The sequence below is a fragment of the Perognathus longimembris genome, chromosome 14 (assembly GCF_023159225.1).
Source record: "Perognathus longimembris pacificus isolate PPM17 chromosome 14, ASM2315922v1, whole genome shotgun sequence".
Taxonomy (NCBI): domain Eukaryota; kingdom Metazoa; phylum Chordata; class Mammalia; order Rodentia; family Heteromyidae; genus Perognathus; species Perognathus longimembris.
Genome location: NC_063174.1, coordinates 42,619,900 through 42,636,808, shown reverse-complemented (window position 1 = coordinate 42,636,808; position 16,909 = coordinate 42,619,900).

The window sequence follows — 16,909 nt, the reverse complement described above, 5'->3', positions numbered from 1 at the left end:
TTCATCTTAAGTTGAAGAAATTTTACCTTCTGTTTGCCCCAGATTCAGGCAAAGACCCTTTGACCCTTTTGTACCTCTTTCCTATCTCTCCTCCCTCTAGGGGACTCATTGCCCTGAATTCAGTGTTGATCAGCTCTGTATGTTTCATGAGAGTTTTCCTATCTTAGAACATATCCCCAAACAAGATGCAGTGTTACTCTGCATATTTTAATGTCTATATAAATGGATACTACATAGTTGAATGTCTTTCACAGCTTGCCCGTTTGCCTATGTTGTGTTGTGTTTGTGGGATTCAGATACATTCAGTTTGCTCACTTTTACTGCGATTTTGTTCTTAATTTTCATAGCATCCCAATCTTCTGGCACAGAGTGCTTAGACTATGGCCTTGACCCTTTGCTGTCTCTCCTCCTCCTCATTCTAGACATTGACTCCAGGGGGAATTTGGTATATAATCTCCATCTAAGACCCAGGGTGGATTTTCTTGGCAGCTGATGGTCCTCTCCAAGTCCTAAAGGAGGAGGTCTTGGAGGAGAGGCCCTCTAGGAATCTCTGCTTCTGCCCAGCAGGACTGGATTAGTGAGCTGGCGAGAATGGGACTTTAATAGTAGTAAACATAGGCTGGGGATGTCACTCAGCGACTTACCCAACATGCATGAGGCCCTGGGTTCAATCCCAACATCAATAATAATAGCAACCATCATCATCCATTCCCAGGCACCCTTCAAGCACTTCTCTGACATCAACTCACCCCGTGTTCCCACAGTCTCATGGGGGAGAAGCCAGGATGGTCCCCATTTCCAAGGGAGAAAACTGAGGCACGGGTCATTGACGGGACCTATCCAAGATTCAAATCAGGACTTGAATCTGCTTCAGTCACAACCTATGCCCCATGAATGAAGCTGTCGTGTGGGAGGCCCGGTAAGTTCCTAGCTAACTTGTTGCCATAGGAACCTCTAGGAGATTTAGGCTCATGGAACAGACCAGGGATGCCAAGTTTTGCTTCATCCCAGCCCAGCCGAGGCTTCCTTAGCCATATAGAGAAGGGTAGCAGTTAGGCAGAAGGCTTGGGCCCAAGGAGAGTGTTGGGATGCCATGGGTCTCAGTCTGTTTATTGGGAAGATGGGTAGACATTGTGAGATGGGGCAGAGACTTTCAGAGTAGATAGTATCTATGGTTTCTTGCATCTCCAAATTGTAAGACCCACACAAGGGTTGGCAGACACATCCTGCAAGGGCCCAGCAAGTGCATGTTGCAGACACAGAGGCCCCCACGGCCTCTGTCATGGCTTCCAATGCCACTGCAGCTCAGGAGCAGATGGACAAGAGGCAAATGGAAGCGTGTGGCTCTGAGCCAACGAAACTATTTGTGGATGCTGAAATTTGAATTTCATAGAGTGGTTCACTTGTCATGAAATGTTATTTGTCTTTTGATTTTTTTTTTCCTCCTTCTCATTTAACCATGAGAATAAGGTTCACAGGTGACATTAAAATGAGTAGAAGGTCTGATGTGGTCCATGTCCTTTTTGTTAATTCCTGCTCTAGGAAAAAAGGACTGTATGAAGATTCTGAGATTTAAATTACAACTCTTCTACTTTGGAGCCAGGCAACCATGAGTAAGTATTTAACCTCTCTGAACCCATTACATTTTTTTCCTACAGTGGAGACATTGCCATTTACCCCGTGCACCCCCAGCAGGAAAGGGCTAAAATGAGAAGAGATGGTAGATTCAAGGGAGAACTCAAATTCCTTAGGAAGGCAAAGTTAAAATTCAACAAAACCAACACCAGGAAGCAGATACTTGAAAGGGGTGAGGTGGGCCAAAAGGGAGATGGGTAGACGAACGAAGAGGAAAAGATGGAGAGAATGCAGTCTGGAATTTAATGTATATCCTACAAGAGTAAGAAAAGTGAGAGGAGGGGTGAGAAGGTTGAAAGGGGTGACACTGATCAAGATGTGTTGCTGTATTCATACACCCTGCTTTGTTAAATGGCAACTCCTTGGTACAACTACTTAAAGATTAAGAAATCAAATAAATATATCTCTGAGTACTAGGGACAGGGAGAGTCATGCTAGTAAGCCCATGGTTGCCACCTCTCTCCCTCAAAACTCTTGCAAGGCTGGGAATATGGCCTAGTGGTAGAGTGCTTGTATGCATGAAGCCCTGGGTTCAATTCCTCAGCACCACATATATAGAAAAGCCAGAAGTGGCGCTGTGGCTCAAGTGGCAGAGTGCTAGCCTTGAGCACAAAGAAGCCAGGGACAGTGCTCAGGCCCTGAGTTCAAGCCCCAGGACTGGCAAAAAAAAAAAAAATGAAACAAAACTTTTGCCAGTTGAAAAGTTTGGGTCACTCTTTGTCCCCTCTCCATCCCTGCTGCTATGTGCCCTCCTCTGTCCCCAGCACCTGCTCTTCCAGAGGACAAGTTATCCAGAAGGAGGAGCCATGACCAGTGTGTTCCACAGCATGCCTGGGACCCTGTGCCCATAGGCCCTGCCCCAAGAAGGATGCACTCGCATGGACCAGATTCTGTGGGCAGGATGGACCTGACACTTCCTCCTGACATCCAGAGCTCCCTAAGTTCCCCATTCACTTGGCAGACTATGGTGCTTCTTTGTGTAGAAAGGTTGCTGGCTGGTGGGTCCCAAAAGCCACATGGCCAATTTGGGTCAGGACCCTTGTGTCATTCACACAGGACCCTTTCCCTTTGTATCTTTGTCAGGTCATGGGGCTTGAACTCAGGGCCTAGGCTAGCCCGCTACCACTTTGGGGTTTTTTTGTGTTTGTTTTTTTTTAAATTTTTATTGTCAAACTGATATACAGAGAGGTTACAGTTTCATACGTTAGGCATTGGATACATTTCTTGTATTTTGTTACCTCCTCCTTCATTCCCCCCTCCCCTTCCCCCTTTCCCTCTTCCCCCATGAGTTGTTCAGTTGATTTACACCAAACAGTTTTGCAAGTATTGCTTTTGTAGTAGTTTGTCTTTTTATCCTGTGTCTCTCGATTTTGGTATTCCCTTTCAATTTCCTAGTTCTAATACCAGTATACACAGTTTCCAGTGTACTTAGATAAGATACAGTGATAGTGCAGGTACAACCACAGGAAGGGGATACAAGAGGATGAATCATCAACAATAGAAGCTACAGTTTCACATGGCATGTTGAAAGTAATTACAACAGTGATATAACACTCATTTCCATAACATGGAGTTCATTTCACTTAGCATCATCTTATGTGTTCATAAGGGCATAGCTATTGGGCTCTTGTGAACCTCTGCTGTGACTAACCTAAACCTGTGCTAATTATTCCCTATGAGGGAGACCATAGAGTCCATGTTTCTTTGGGTCTGGCTCACTTCACTTAGTATAATTTTTTCCAAGTCCTTCCATTTCCTTACAAATGGGGCAATGTCATTCTTTCTGATAGAGGCATAAAATTCCATGTGTATATGTACCACATTTTCCTGATCCATTCATCTACTGAGGGGCATCTGGGTTGGTTCCATATTTTAGCTATGACAAATTGTGCTGTGATGAACATTGTTGTGCTGGTGGCTTTAGTGTGTTCTTGTTTGTGGTCTTTTGGGTAGATGCCCAAAAGTAGGGCTGCTTGGTCATAGGGTAGCTCTATGTTTAGCCTTCTGAGGAATCTCCATACCGCTTTCCAGAGTGGCTGAACCAGTTTACGTTCCCACCAACAATGAAGTAGGGTTCCCTTTTGGCCACATCCCCTCCAACATTTGTTATTGTTAGTTTTCTTGATATAGGACATACTTACTGGGGTGAGATGGAATCTCAATGTTGTTTTGATTCGCATTTCCCGCTACCACTTTGAACCACAGCTCCACTTTCAGGTTTTGGGAGGTTCCTTGGAGATAAGAGTCCCATAGCCTTTCCTGCCCTGACTGACTTCAAACATGATCCTCAGATATCAGCCTCCTAAGTAGGTAGGATTAAAGACATGAGCCACCAGCTCCTGGCTAGTACCCTTTTTTTTTTTTTTAACAGTGGCAGAGGGGAAGCATCTTAGAAGTAGAGGAAAGAGATGGAGGTTAGGCATTGCCAAATTGTGAGTATACAAGGCCCAGAGCCTGCTGCTGGGCAGCCCTGAGCGTTACAGAACAATAGGCAAAGACCAAACACAAGTTGACCCCGCCCCCCTTCCCAGCCACCAGCCACCAGCCTTCTAAATTCCAACCCAGCAGGATCGGGATGCAGAGGGAGTCCCTCTCCATTGCTTTTCAAGCAAATTTAGGTAGGAGAAGGAAGGGCCTGCAGGCAAGGAGCACCCTGCAAAGTCTCCCCGCAATGAGCTCGTTTGTTCATCTGCTTAGAGCAGCCTGAACAAAATACCACAGATGCAATGCCTGGTGCTTCAGGAATTGCCTCTCCTGCCTTCTGTAGGTTAGAAGTTCAAGATCGAGGTGACGACAGCTTTGGTTTCTCCCGAGGGCTCTGTCTTGGCTTGCAGATGGCCACTGTCTCACTGTGTCCTCACATGGCCTGGCTTTTTCTTTTTTTGTTGTTGTTTTGTTTTGTTAGCAGCTCTGAGATTTGGATGTAGGCCTTTGAGTTTGCTAGGCAAATTGCTCTACTTCTTGAACCATGCCTCTACCCCTTGTTTTTCTTAAGTTATCTTCCCAGATAAGATCTTTGAGGTTTTTTTTTTATTCTTTGCCTATACCAGCCTCAGATCTTGATCCTCCAACCTATACTCCCCATGTAACTCGGATGCCCTTGACACCCTAATTCCCCGGGGACTTGCACACGGGGAGGGGAGGAGTCAGTGAAGAACAAGCCTGTGTGTGTGTGTGTGTGCATGAGAAGGGCCTGAGGCTAGTGGCAAGGATTCTCCTCAGGGTGAAACTGGCACACACCCACAATGTGCCCACCAACCGTTCTAGGGACGCAGTTGCGCAGTTTCTAGAGGAGGCCTTTGGGATTTTTTCTTTTCTTGTGCCAGTCCTGGGTCTTGAACTCCAGGGCCTGGGTGCTATCCCGAAGCTTTTGTGCTCAAGGCTACCCCTCTACCACTTGAGCTGTAACTCTACTTCCGGCTCTTCAGTAGTTAATTGGAGTAAGAGTCTCACGAACTTTCGTGCCTGGGCTGGCTTTGAACCACGATGAGAGGAGGCCTTTGAAGACCCTCGCACCCAACGCCTGGAAGCTGTAGCTCCACTTCACCCTGTGTGTGCATCTGCCACACTGAAGGGCACGTGGTCCTCTGCTCCACCCCATGGCTGGCACAACTGAGGGGTGCAGTGACCCAAGCTTTGGACCTCAAGAGGGCCCCCTGCTGCCTTTGGAAGCCATGGCACCTACCTTGGCTCCAGCTGCTCTCTCCCCTCAGCCCAGGGATAGGGAGCGGCCGGTGGGGAGCGGCCGGTGGAGAGCGCTGGGGGCCAGGGAATCTAGCAGGAAGGTTTTCCACCCTGCTTGCCCCAGCCCCGTGCTGGCCCTGTTCAGGCCCCTGCAATGCAGGAGAGAACTTTCTCCATGCTGGAGGGAGAGGCCCCCCCCCTCCAGCACTCCTCCACGCCTGCCCCCCCCCTTAGATATCCCTCCCTCCCCTCCCCAGCAGTCAGGGGAGGGTGGCTGGCAGGCTGGGAGCTGGCTCACAGGCTGCCTGTCCCTTTGTGCAGACCTCCCGGTACGATTATTAAACGCAAATTACAAAAGACGTGACCCAAACGATCTTTATTTCTTCTTTCAACAAGTGTTGCCTGCAGGGCCCTGATTCTGAATTCCGTTTCAATTATCTTGGCCATTTTAGACACCAAACGGCTGGTGTTTGTAATTACCAGTGAGGAAGGCAGCAGAGAGAAGTCTAGGGGCTCTCCTCGGGTGTGGGCCTCTCCAGCCTTAACTTGCTGCGCAGAATGCATGGCCACATGACTGCCAGGTGCTGAGGAGGACGAGGAGGAGAAGGAGGAGGAGAAGGAGGAGGGGGAGGAGGAGGAGGAGGAGGAGGGGGAGGAGGAGGAGGAGGAGGGGGAGGAGGAGGAGGGGGAGGAGGAGGAGGGGGAGGAGGAGGAGGAGGGGGAAGGGGAGGAGGGGGAGGGAGAGGGGGGGGAGGAGGGGGAGGGGGAGGAAGGGAAGGAGGAGGAGGGTAAGGTTGTTGCAGGGTCATGGGCTGAGGGTCCACATTCCCCAAAACAACCTCCAGAGCCTCTGAAGACCACAGAAAGACCTAGAAAGGCTCCTGTTCCATTCACCTCTGCAAGTGGCTATACCAAGACCACAGGCTCCTGACCCCCTGTGTCTACACTTCAGCTGGGGTAGTGATCATCCTCTACACAGCCTGTCCACAGGCTGTGCGACCCAGCAAGAGCAGCTTTGGGAAGCATGGAAGGAAGCTAGTGTGAATGGCCCTGGGAGCTCTTCCCAGGAGCTCCCTGGTTCCCCCCCCCAGCCCCCCCTCCTGCCATGCAGGCAATGGACAGGACATCTAGCTTCCAAATGTGCCCATACTTCAGAGCCGGGGAGATCCACCATGTTGGAACAGATGACCTTGGGCAACTGTATGACCTTGTTGAGCCTCCTTCAGGTAACAGCTGTGAAACAGGGCCAGTCAGTCATGGACCTCCATGACGAAGAACTGTTAGGAGGACTCAGTACAGTGGAATGTAAAACCTCAGCACAGTGCCTGGCCCTGAGGATGTGTCCCTCTGTAGGAGCTGTTAGAGGCTCCATAAATTACATTTTTTTCCTAGCAGCTCCAGCCAAAGCCACAGGTGTAACCTCTCAGGAGTCCCTCCACCATCCACCACCCACCACCCACTTCCCACCCATCTTACCTTGTCACCCTGCTCCCTCCTGAGCAGACATACGGTATCTTAGTGGAAGGCCTTGAGGCCCAAGGGATGCTAGGTTGATAGGTTGGCAGCTTGCTACTGGAGGCCTTGCCCCTACTGGGGAGCTCCTGAGAACAGAGCCTGGCCTCTGCTGGCCCGCAGGAGGGGCGATTTACAGCCATGCTGAGCCAGGCCTGTGAGTCATTTGTCACACCACGCCCGGGCACCTTGTTCTACCTGTGTTGAGTGTGTTTTATTGGTGTTGAGCAGAGAGAGGCCAGAGCGGAATCAGGGATAGGAAAGCCACTCAAGTGAAAAATGAGGAAAGCCAAATGGAATTGAGGAGAGGGAGAGAGAGGGAGAGGCAGCAGGGAAGGAGGTGAAGGGGTGGATTGTAAAACACAAGACAAATGTGCGCAGGAGCCCTGGGGTTACGAGAGAAAGGCACACATAGCTACCGCAGCTCCCAGATCCCACCACAGGCCTGGAGAAAAGACATCAGGCCCAGCTACAAACTCACAGGAGCCCTCGACCCCACAGGTTGCAGGATCCAAAGAAGAAGGTTTTGAACGGAAAAGCAAGGCTATCCCGCAGCCTCTCTCCCCAGCCCCCAGCCCACCCAGGGAAATGAAGGCCCAGGCTGATCTACTTAGAATTTCATACCCTTCTCTTAGTGTCCCTTAGCACTCAAGTTTCAAGTCCAAAATCATAGAACGAGTTTCTGCAGTGAGGTAGATATAGAGATCTCCCTGTTAGGAACAAGAAAAAGAAAGAGAGGGAGAGAGGGTCTGGGGAAGAGAAGAGAGGCAGATAGAAAGATAGACACTGGGCTTTGTGCCTGCAACAAGCCACTAAAGGTGCATTTTTAATTAAATTTATACAAAATGTGTCAGTTTTATCTCTAGGTTTCAAACCTGACTCTTTTCTATCAAAGGAAAGTATTGATCTCCATTGCCCCGGAGCTACCTGACTGAATTAAACAGAATAAATAGAAGGAGGAGGACTGAAGGGCTTGGAAATAACTGCAGAGAGGCAAAAATCTAATGGCTCCGTAGTCATTTGCTGCAATTAAAAAACAAAACCATTTAGAGGGCCGGTTAACACCTTGAAGTCAGAAAACTCCTGCTTCAAAAAAAAAAAAAAAAAAAGGCTCCAAACAGCTCCCAGGCAAAACATTTTAATTGCTATAAATCCTTCCATCTTTTGCTTGGCACTTGGGTTTCTATGTATTTTGCACACCCTGGCACACATGCACACCATTCTGGCTCACAGCCCCCTACTTGTGTCAGCAACCGCCATCTCTAGTTCTTTGCACCCAGAGCTGGATGAAGATAACATCTTCTGTTACATTCACTCAGGCCTGATGAGCCAGTTAGTGATTGTGTGCCTCTACCTCAGTTTCCTTATTGGCAAAAAGAGAACAACAGCAAACTGTTTCCAAGGTTGCTGCAAGAAAGGGAGGACTCTATGAAAAAGTCATGGTGATTCTCGGTGCTGGTGGCTCACTTCTGTAATCCTAGCTACTCAGAAGACTGACATCTGAGGATCTTGGTTTGAAGCCTGAGAAGGAAAGTCCATGAGACTCTTGTCTCCAATTAACCAGCCAAGAGCTAGAAGTAGAGCCCTGACTCAAGTGGTAGAGGACTAGCCTTGAGCAAAAAAGTCCAGGGACAGCATGCAGGCCCTGAGTTCAAGCCTTAGTACTGGCATAGACAAACAAATAGCTAGTATGGCATTGGAGCCAGAATAAATGCAGCCCAAGTGGGAATATCCACTCACTGACAGCATCGGATTTTATTCTCCTGGAGGTGGGGGACTTTGTGCAAAGCTCGGGACCATTCTCATGCTTTGATCTTATCAATCATATTCTCTTATTTGTGACCCTTCCCCTGTAAGTGTAGGAGTTATGAATCTTGGACCATATGACCTCCAATTTTGTCTCCTATGGCATTAGAAATGAGACATGCCAATCACCCCAGGGACAGCAGAGTAAGGGACAGGCCGACCTGGTGAGGGTGCCTTGTGGCCAGCTCTCTTGCTATTGCTTGAATCTCAACCAGGATCAACTTGGTGGCCTGTGGCCTGTACGGGTGCACCGGGGCTCCACGTGGAGGGGCCCCACCACGGGCTTCCTGTTCCACAGTCTCTGTCTTGAATGTCCCAATCACTTGTGAGCAGAGGGCTTTGGATGTTTACTTGCCACCACTATGAATTAGGAAGCCTGGGTGGCTCTTGAGACATCCTACTCCACCCCATCTGTTCCCAACCCCCACTGTTTGCAGCTGCTGAATACCAATGGCGTCTCTAAACCAGAGGCCAAGCCCAATCCACCCTCCTCTTTTCAGTCCTGAGCACCACCTGACTCAGCCCCTCCTCACCTCAAATCTGAATTGAAAACATTTTCCCCCCTTGAAATCATTTCCTCTTCAATCCATTCCCAGCAAGACAAACTGAGGCCTGACAAGGTTGCACCACTAAGCCAAGGTTAGCTCACTGATGCGGGGCTAGTCCCAGTGTGTTCTATACCAGTGAAGAAACACCCTTGGGGAGTTCATTAGGGATTTAGATTCATGATCTCCCCTCAGCCAGACCTACAGCATTAAGAGTCTGGGCTGTTTAATAAGTCCCCCATGATTCGGAGGCTCACAGAAGATTTGAGTTGCGTTGCTTTTCAATGGGTGCTAGTCTTCAACCAGTCAGTTCCCCAGCCCTCCAGACCCAGTGCGGTCCTTCTGGGACTCATCCTCTGCCCCCATGACACCCTTCCCCCAGGGAGGAGGTAGAATGCCTAGGCTGCCAAGCCATCACTCCTCTGCCTATCAGGAGAGCAATTGTTCCCATCTCCACCTGGGCAGTGGTGTGCTGACCAGCACTGCTTAATTAAATGGGGGGAAAGATCAGGTTGATGCCAGATAAGTAGGCAGGATTAGGACAGACAGAAAGAATGGACAGAGGGGAGCTGTCAGCACCCTGGCCCATCTAGAGTGATCATTAATAACGATAAGCAGGAAAAATGGTAATAATAAAAGAACTAATGAACTAGTTCTGAAAGTGACAGTTGATGGATTCTGATAGAAGGCTGAGCCCTAGGTGCTGCTGCCCTGAGGGCAGGGGGTGGGGGAGGCCCGAGGAAGAGGCTGTGATTAGAGTGGAGGCCCCCTGCACCCTCTGCTTTCAGGAGACTGATTCAACCAGGAGTGTTTGGTTACCCCATACTCCCCCTTCCTTCAGAAGACCACAGGGCTCACAGACATAGAGCTTATCGAACACACTATGTTTAAAAGGCACATTCCCCCGGCATCACCCCCAGAGATCATGAGTCTCTTCATCTGGGGTAGTGGTCATGCATCTGCATTTTGTAAACCTCCCCTGGGAGGTCTGGGGCAGGTGGATTAAGAACCATGCTGTGAAATGTGTGAATTTATGTAGGGCACACTGCATATCTAGATCATTCAAGGAATACTTGTGACTGCAACTACCGAAGGACAGACAATGGCAGGGTGAGGAAAGTGGAACCCAAGCCTTCCATACAAACTCAACAAAGCCAGCTAACAATGCCGCCTACATAACGGAGAGAAGCATGCTCCACGATTGCCCATGCTTGTCAAGCATTCACATTGCTGGTGATCAGGGACTCAACATATCCCAGAAGCCAGAAGGAAGAGTCCAGGTAGGGTTTGGAATGGCTAGAGAACCCAAGCAGTGGTCTAGCCCCTGAAGTTACTGTTGTGGGGAGAAGGAGCTCATGTGGGACTGGGTCCCATGAAGCAGTGGAACTCTGCTTTCGTGCCTCAGCCAGCAGTTTGCAACCTCTGCTTTAGACAAAGCTTCTCAAAAAAAAGGGGTGGGGGGAAGGAGCTTTGGGAACATCCTTGATGGGTGCATATTCTAGGCCCACAGCCAGGTTTCCACCTCTTAAAACCATGCCTTGTAGATGTTGTCATTTTTCCTGCATCCTCTAGGAAAACCTCTTAAAAATCTCCATTTAAAGCGGGTCAGTCCAAAGGCAGTCTTGGTGTCTTAGGTTCAAAGACAGGACTCCTCACTAAGTGCTCCTGTTATGCTAAGTTGATGGGCTGAGGCTCCAAGGGGCAGAGCCACCTGATACTGGCTCTGGGCATGGACCATCGCTCAGTGAGAAAGAACCTGGTGGAGAGTTAGAGCTGGCTGTGCCCCTCAGCAGGAGGAGTGAGCAAGAGAACATAGACAGATACTCAAAGCAGGAAGGGACGCTGCTTACCTGACTGAAGGATGCTTTGGGAGGATAGAAGAGCTCTCTCTCTCTCTCTCTCTCTCTCTCTCTCTCTCTCTCTCTCTCTCTCTCTCTCTCTCTCTCTCTCTCCTCTCTCTCTCTCTCTCTCTCTCTCTCTCGTGAGCACCTCAGACCCTTAAAGGTCCCCAGTGGCCAGCAGCTAGCCACACTTCTCATTCCCCTCTCCCCCCACCATAGCCAGGGACTCACCCTCACAATAGGTGCTGCTAGTTGTCAGTTAGTATGGTCTTTAGCCCCTGAGGCCATGCCAGCAAGCAACAACATCTTCCCAATACTATGTGAGAACACACTGGTCCACCCCAGGGCAGACAATCACATGTTTTGTTTTGTTGCCAGTCCTGGGGCTTGGACTCAGGGCCTGAGCACCATCCCTGGCTTCTCCACTTGAGCCACAGTGCCACTTCCAGCTTTTTCTGTTTATGTGGTACTGAGGAATTGAACCCAGGGCTTCGTGCATGATAGGCAAGCACTTGACCACTAAGCCACATTCCCAGCCCCAGGGCAGGCAGTCTTAAACAGCCAGAGGCTGAGTGGCCAGTTATTAGCCTTGGAAATGTCCAAGATGCTGATAAACACCTGTCAGAGCCATGCTAGACACAAAGTTAGGCTCCTGGTTAGGCTCACAGCAGGTGAACTGGACCTCTTCCAGGGCCGACACCACTCAGCCTACATCATGCCAGGCCTGGCCTGCCACGCAGGAATGTGCCACGTAAGGAGTGTGATGAGGAACAGAATCTTTGCTGGCGAAATGGAAGCTGGGCAGGATTCTCAGAGTCAAATGCTTGTGAGAGCCCAGCAGCATGTAGATAGGGGTGCACAGGGAACACATGGGTTGGGGGGGGCTGCCACTCTGCTGCCACTTTAAAGGGTGTCACTTCACCGTGGAGTCATGGCCTTCACAAGTGACATAACATAGCCCCAGATCATATATCGTTGGAGCTGAGACAAGCTGGAAATCTAGGTTTCAACAGGAAGCCTTTTATTTTAAAATGCTCATAGGAAAGTGAACAGCAGGATTCTGGTGGCTCACGCCTGTAATCCTAGCTACTCAAGAGGCTGAGAATCTGAGGATTGAGGTTCAAAGCCTGGGCAGGGAAAGTTGTGAGCCTCTTATCTCCAGTTAACCACCAGAAAAACAGAAGTGGGGCTTTGGCTCACAGGGCTAGAGCACTAGCTTTGAGCAACAGAGCCCAGGGAGAGTACCTAGGCCCCGACTGAGTTCAGGCCCAGGACCTTCAAAAGGAAGGAAGGAAGAAGGAAGGAAGGAAGGAAGGAAGGAAGGAAGGAAGGAAGGAAGGAAGGAAGGAAGGAAGGAAGGAAGGAAGGAAGGAAGGAAGAAAGGCAGGCAAGCAGGAAAGCAGGCAGGTAGGCAGTTTTTTGAGGTGGCTAAGTTCTGTAAAACATGTCCAGTGGCTAAATCAGCCTGCCAGCTGCATCCGTGGGGTTGATGCCCACGTAGGCCCAGTCAGGACTAAATGCTCCATGACTTAAGGTTGGGAACACGTGACCATCTCCTGCCCATTCAGTGTGGCCAGAACTAATGTTCACTGAGTGCTGACTTTGTGCCATGCAGGTATTGGCTTCGTTAATATTACAGCACACAGAAGAGCCAAGGGTGTGTCTGTTATCCTCTGAATGCTTAGCTGTGAACCCTCCTGCCTCACTTTCCCCAGATTGACCACCATCTTAGCACCAGGCAGCGCAAATGGCATACATGAGGGTCCTGAGAGCATACTTTGGTCCCCAGATTCTTGAGCCTCTCCACTCAGGGTGGGCTCCCCCAACCATGGCTGCTGTCCTTTGCACCTCTAGTTCGTGTAGTTGGGAAGGAGGCATGCAGCGAGAGCTCCAGCAGTGTTTGCAGGACTTTTTTTTCTCACAGCCCTGCCCACAGCACGTGGTTCTTTTTGTAGCAAGCACATGAGGAGCCTTTGTGCCTCCTCCCCAAGGCAGGGCCCAGCGCTGCAGCTGCAGCAGATGTTGCTGGGCTAGCTGGCCAGTCCTCATTCCGCAGCAGCCAAGAGCCCCTACAGCCCGGGAATTGAGGGCTAATGCTTGGCTCTGGCTTGATCCCCACTCTCGCTGACCTCTCCAGCCCAGGTCACCATGACAGATGCTGGCAACATATGCCATGAATTAATTCACTCCAGCAGAGTCACAGCGGAGCAGCCTCTTCCTCTATCTGTTCCACCACTCTTGCTGGCTGACTTCTGCCTTGCCAAAAGAAATACCTTTTGGATTGTTCCCCCTCCCTTGGGCTTTTTCCTCTTTCTCCTAATCCCACTGCCACGGGGCAATTGCCTCCTAGAAACTCTTTGCTTTTACCTGTACAGCCCAGAATGCATCGAAGGGCTGAGGAGCCCTGAAATCACTCCTTCTTCTGGCTCCAGATAGATGATGCCCCAATTTTCCTACAAAAGGAAATTCCTTCTCTTAAGGGCAGTTTGTTTTTCTGAGGGTTAAGAATTTCCCCACCATCCCAGTCTCTCCTAACATCTAACTCAAATCACTCCTGCTGCAATAGATTTTTCTGGATAAAAGTAAGTTGAACTTTGGGAACACAGGTATAGTTATTTCTCATCTTTATTCTTCCCTTTTAAGTGAGGAAGTTTGGCAATCTTTTTTTTTTCTAGGAAGGGCTGGATGGTATGTGTTTTAGGCTTTGTAGGCCAGATGGTCTATGTGCAACTAAGTTCTTTTGTGTTGCAACAAAGCTTGCTTGTTTCTTACTTTCTGTGTGTGGTTTCTGGGGCAGGAACTCAGGGACTGGGAGCTGTCCCTAGCTGTTATGCTCAAGGTTGGTGTTCTAGTACTTTAGCCACAGCTCCACTTCTGGCTTTTTGGCAGTTAATTGGAGATAAGACTTTCTTGCCCAGGCTGTGATCCTCAGATCTCAGCCTCCTGAAAAGGTAGGATTACGGGTGAGAGCCACCAGAGCCTAGTTGCAATGAAGTTTTGCAACAAAAGCAGTAATAGACTAGACTACAAGTGAACACACTGCATGGTGTGCACAGCTGTATGCCAGACAAGTGTCACAGACCAGGGTGGGCTGCATTCAGCCTGTGAGCTGGAATCGAGCAGCCCTAGCTCTCAGCAAACCAACGCTGCCTCTGTTCTCCGTGCACATAGCAGCTCCCTTTGCTCCCCTCCCACCAGCACTGGGCAGCAGATCCTGTGGGCTCTGCCATGCAGATTCATATAAGTAGCATACTTTGGTCAGGCAACACTGAATGAACTGGTTAGAGGTATTCGTTTGTCTCTGGAGCACACGGTTGTTAAAACTCATCTTAAGGGTCCTGTAAAGTCCAAGAGCCAGGACTAGCTAGTGATGCCCTCGGGTTAAACGGTCAGCCTGACCTGATGAATTTTCAGGCCCTCGGTCTGGAGCTGACAGCTTCCAGGGAATGAGCTTCCAGGGAAAGCTTCCAGGTGGGGATCTCTTAGTGCCACCTGGCCCTGCTGGCAGTCAGCAGCCACCTCCTGACCTCTGCTGCTCACGGTCCCTGCCCTCTCAGGGCAGCATTAGCAGGTCCGCGTCTCCAGGCTGAGGCAGGAAGAAGCACACAACAGACCAAAGGAAGTTTTACTAAATCTGCCTTGCAGAAGCAGACCCCACTCCCACAGGCCTCTCCAGTGATAAGCCGGCCTTGAACACAGGGATGGCAGGGGTTCTCCTCTGCCCTGTTGTTACCCCAGGTGCCCTGATCCCCTCCTATCCCTCAAACAGGCTGGGCCCATAGCAGCCTCTTGGCTCTTGGCAATCCCATTCTTTGGAGCACTCACCTGGAGATCAGTCTTGTTTTCTCGGCTTCTTCAGGTCTTTCTGTGAGGCTTCTCCTGAACACTCATTTTCAGTCATTTTTTCCCCACTCCTGCTATCCATGTCTCTATGTTATGTCACCCTCTGACACCTATCACCTGCTCTGTCTGCTTCTCTGTAGAGCCCAGAAGAGAACTGGCAGGTGGCAATAATCACAAAGGAATGAAAGAACTACAAACAGCATCTCTGCAGTAACTACACAATGGCAATGAGGAGGGGTGGATTGTGAGAGCCCAGCAGGAATTATGCAAGCCTGCTTCCATGTGATAGGAGCCAGTGGAGTAGAAACAGACAGGAAGTAACCAGACAGGGGCCACGTGGAGAAAGCAGCCCCATTTTGTGCTTGTCTGGCATCTTCCCTTTTGGCAATCTTCTGGGGAGGTTCCTAGAGTCTGGGCTGTGTGATTGTCACCTCAGGAAGGGATCTTGGAAGAAGGAACTGGGCAGACAACGACTCTGGAACATCTCTGAAGGTGATGCTAACAGGCTGGGTGAAGCCCACAGGGACAAGGCCAGGGACAGCACATAGCACAGGAGAGGTGCTGAACCTATCAATGTCTGGGCTTAAACCTCTCAATGTTGAAGGGTTGTGTGCCAGGATCTGTAGGTTTTATCACCAGGGTCCAGGCCTCTTGAATATAGTCATATTGTAGGCCTGTGGGTACCCTAGAGATGAGAACCTGCTTTGGGGGTGGGAGAAAAGGCAGTTTCTGCTACAGAACTTTTTTTTTTCTTTTTTTTAAACAGCAAAGAGGCGTTTATTGCGAGCTAGCTCGGACCTCCGTGATGACACTCAGAGGTCCAAGTCACAATCTAACAGTCTTTTTATATCATGAAACAAACAACTCTTAGGCATTCTGGGGAAACTTCCACACAGTCAGGCATATGTTTTATTAACAATACATCACACTAATCAAGCAGAGGGAAATAGGCTAATCTTATCTATAGTTAACGTTGTTAGCAGAGGACCATAGTTAACTCTGTTAGCAGAGGGCTAAACCGCATTCCTAAAGTTAAACTTCAATCTCTGTTTATATCTAACACATACATCCTCCATTTGAGACATTCAGCAGTTTTCCTCACAAAATGTTTTGTGCAGGTTTTCTGTGTAACTTCCTGATTGAGGGGAAAGCAAGCTTAGAGTTTTAAGATGGAGTCACTTAGGCCCTTTTCACCTATATTTGGGGCAGTTGATTCTATAGCGCCAACTTAGGGCCAGTGATTTGCATTGGCCTAGAGAAATAAGGGAAAGAGAATAGGGGTGGCTCAGACAGTACAGTAGCTCTGTGAAAGTTAAGGCCAGAGCTTTTCATTTCTTTTTTCTTTTTTAAATTTTTTTGGTCAGTCCTGAGGCTTGAATTCAAGGCCTGAGCACTGTCCCTGAAAGCATAGGTATCGGCCATCCCAGGGGACCATGAGGAGATAATCACAGGCAGGAGAAGAAGGTTCATAAGGAGGTTTATTAGTGGGGCCATAGTTCCCACGGGAGAGGGAACTACATGGCGTCTGCACCTTATCCAGGTGGCAGCTTCTCCCTGGGGATAAAGGGGAAGTAGTTAGGTAGTGAGTAGGAGTGGCTCATTAGGTATAGGTGGATCTGGGGGCTAGTGAGAGGAGCTGAGGACCTGAGGCTAGGAAAATGCTAACATTCCCCCATTTGTTGTTTATTAATAACAGAGGAGGGGTACCAGGCTGGGAGTATGGGCGGAGGTTGTTTCTTCTGGAGCTACTTCCTGCTGTAAAGGGGTCCCTGATTCGTCATTTGGCCTGGTACCGCCCAGTTTGGTTGGTAAAAGTCCTCATCATTTCCACGAGAATGGTTATCAGGGCCAATGGGTATCATGGTCTCCTCTGGTCACCTCCTGCAGCTTGGGCACATCAAGGAGTCCCTGGGGCTGGGGTCGTCAGGGTCCAGATCTGTGCTGGGCAGAGCAGTGTAATAAGAGGATGGCCTTGAACTAGAAGTTCCCAGGTGGCGTCCTGGGTGAGGGATGTTATCCTTTGGAGTCTGGGGTCTTGGGGGG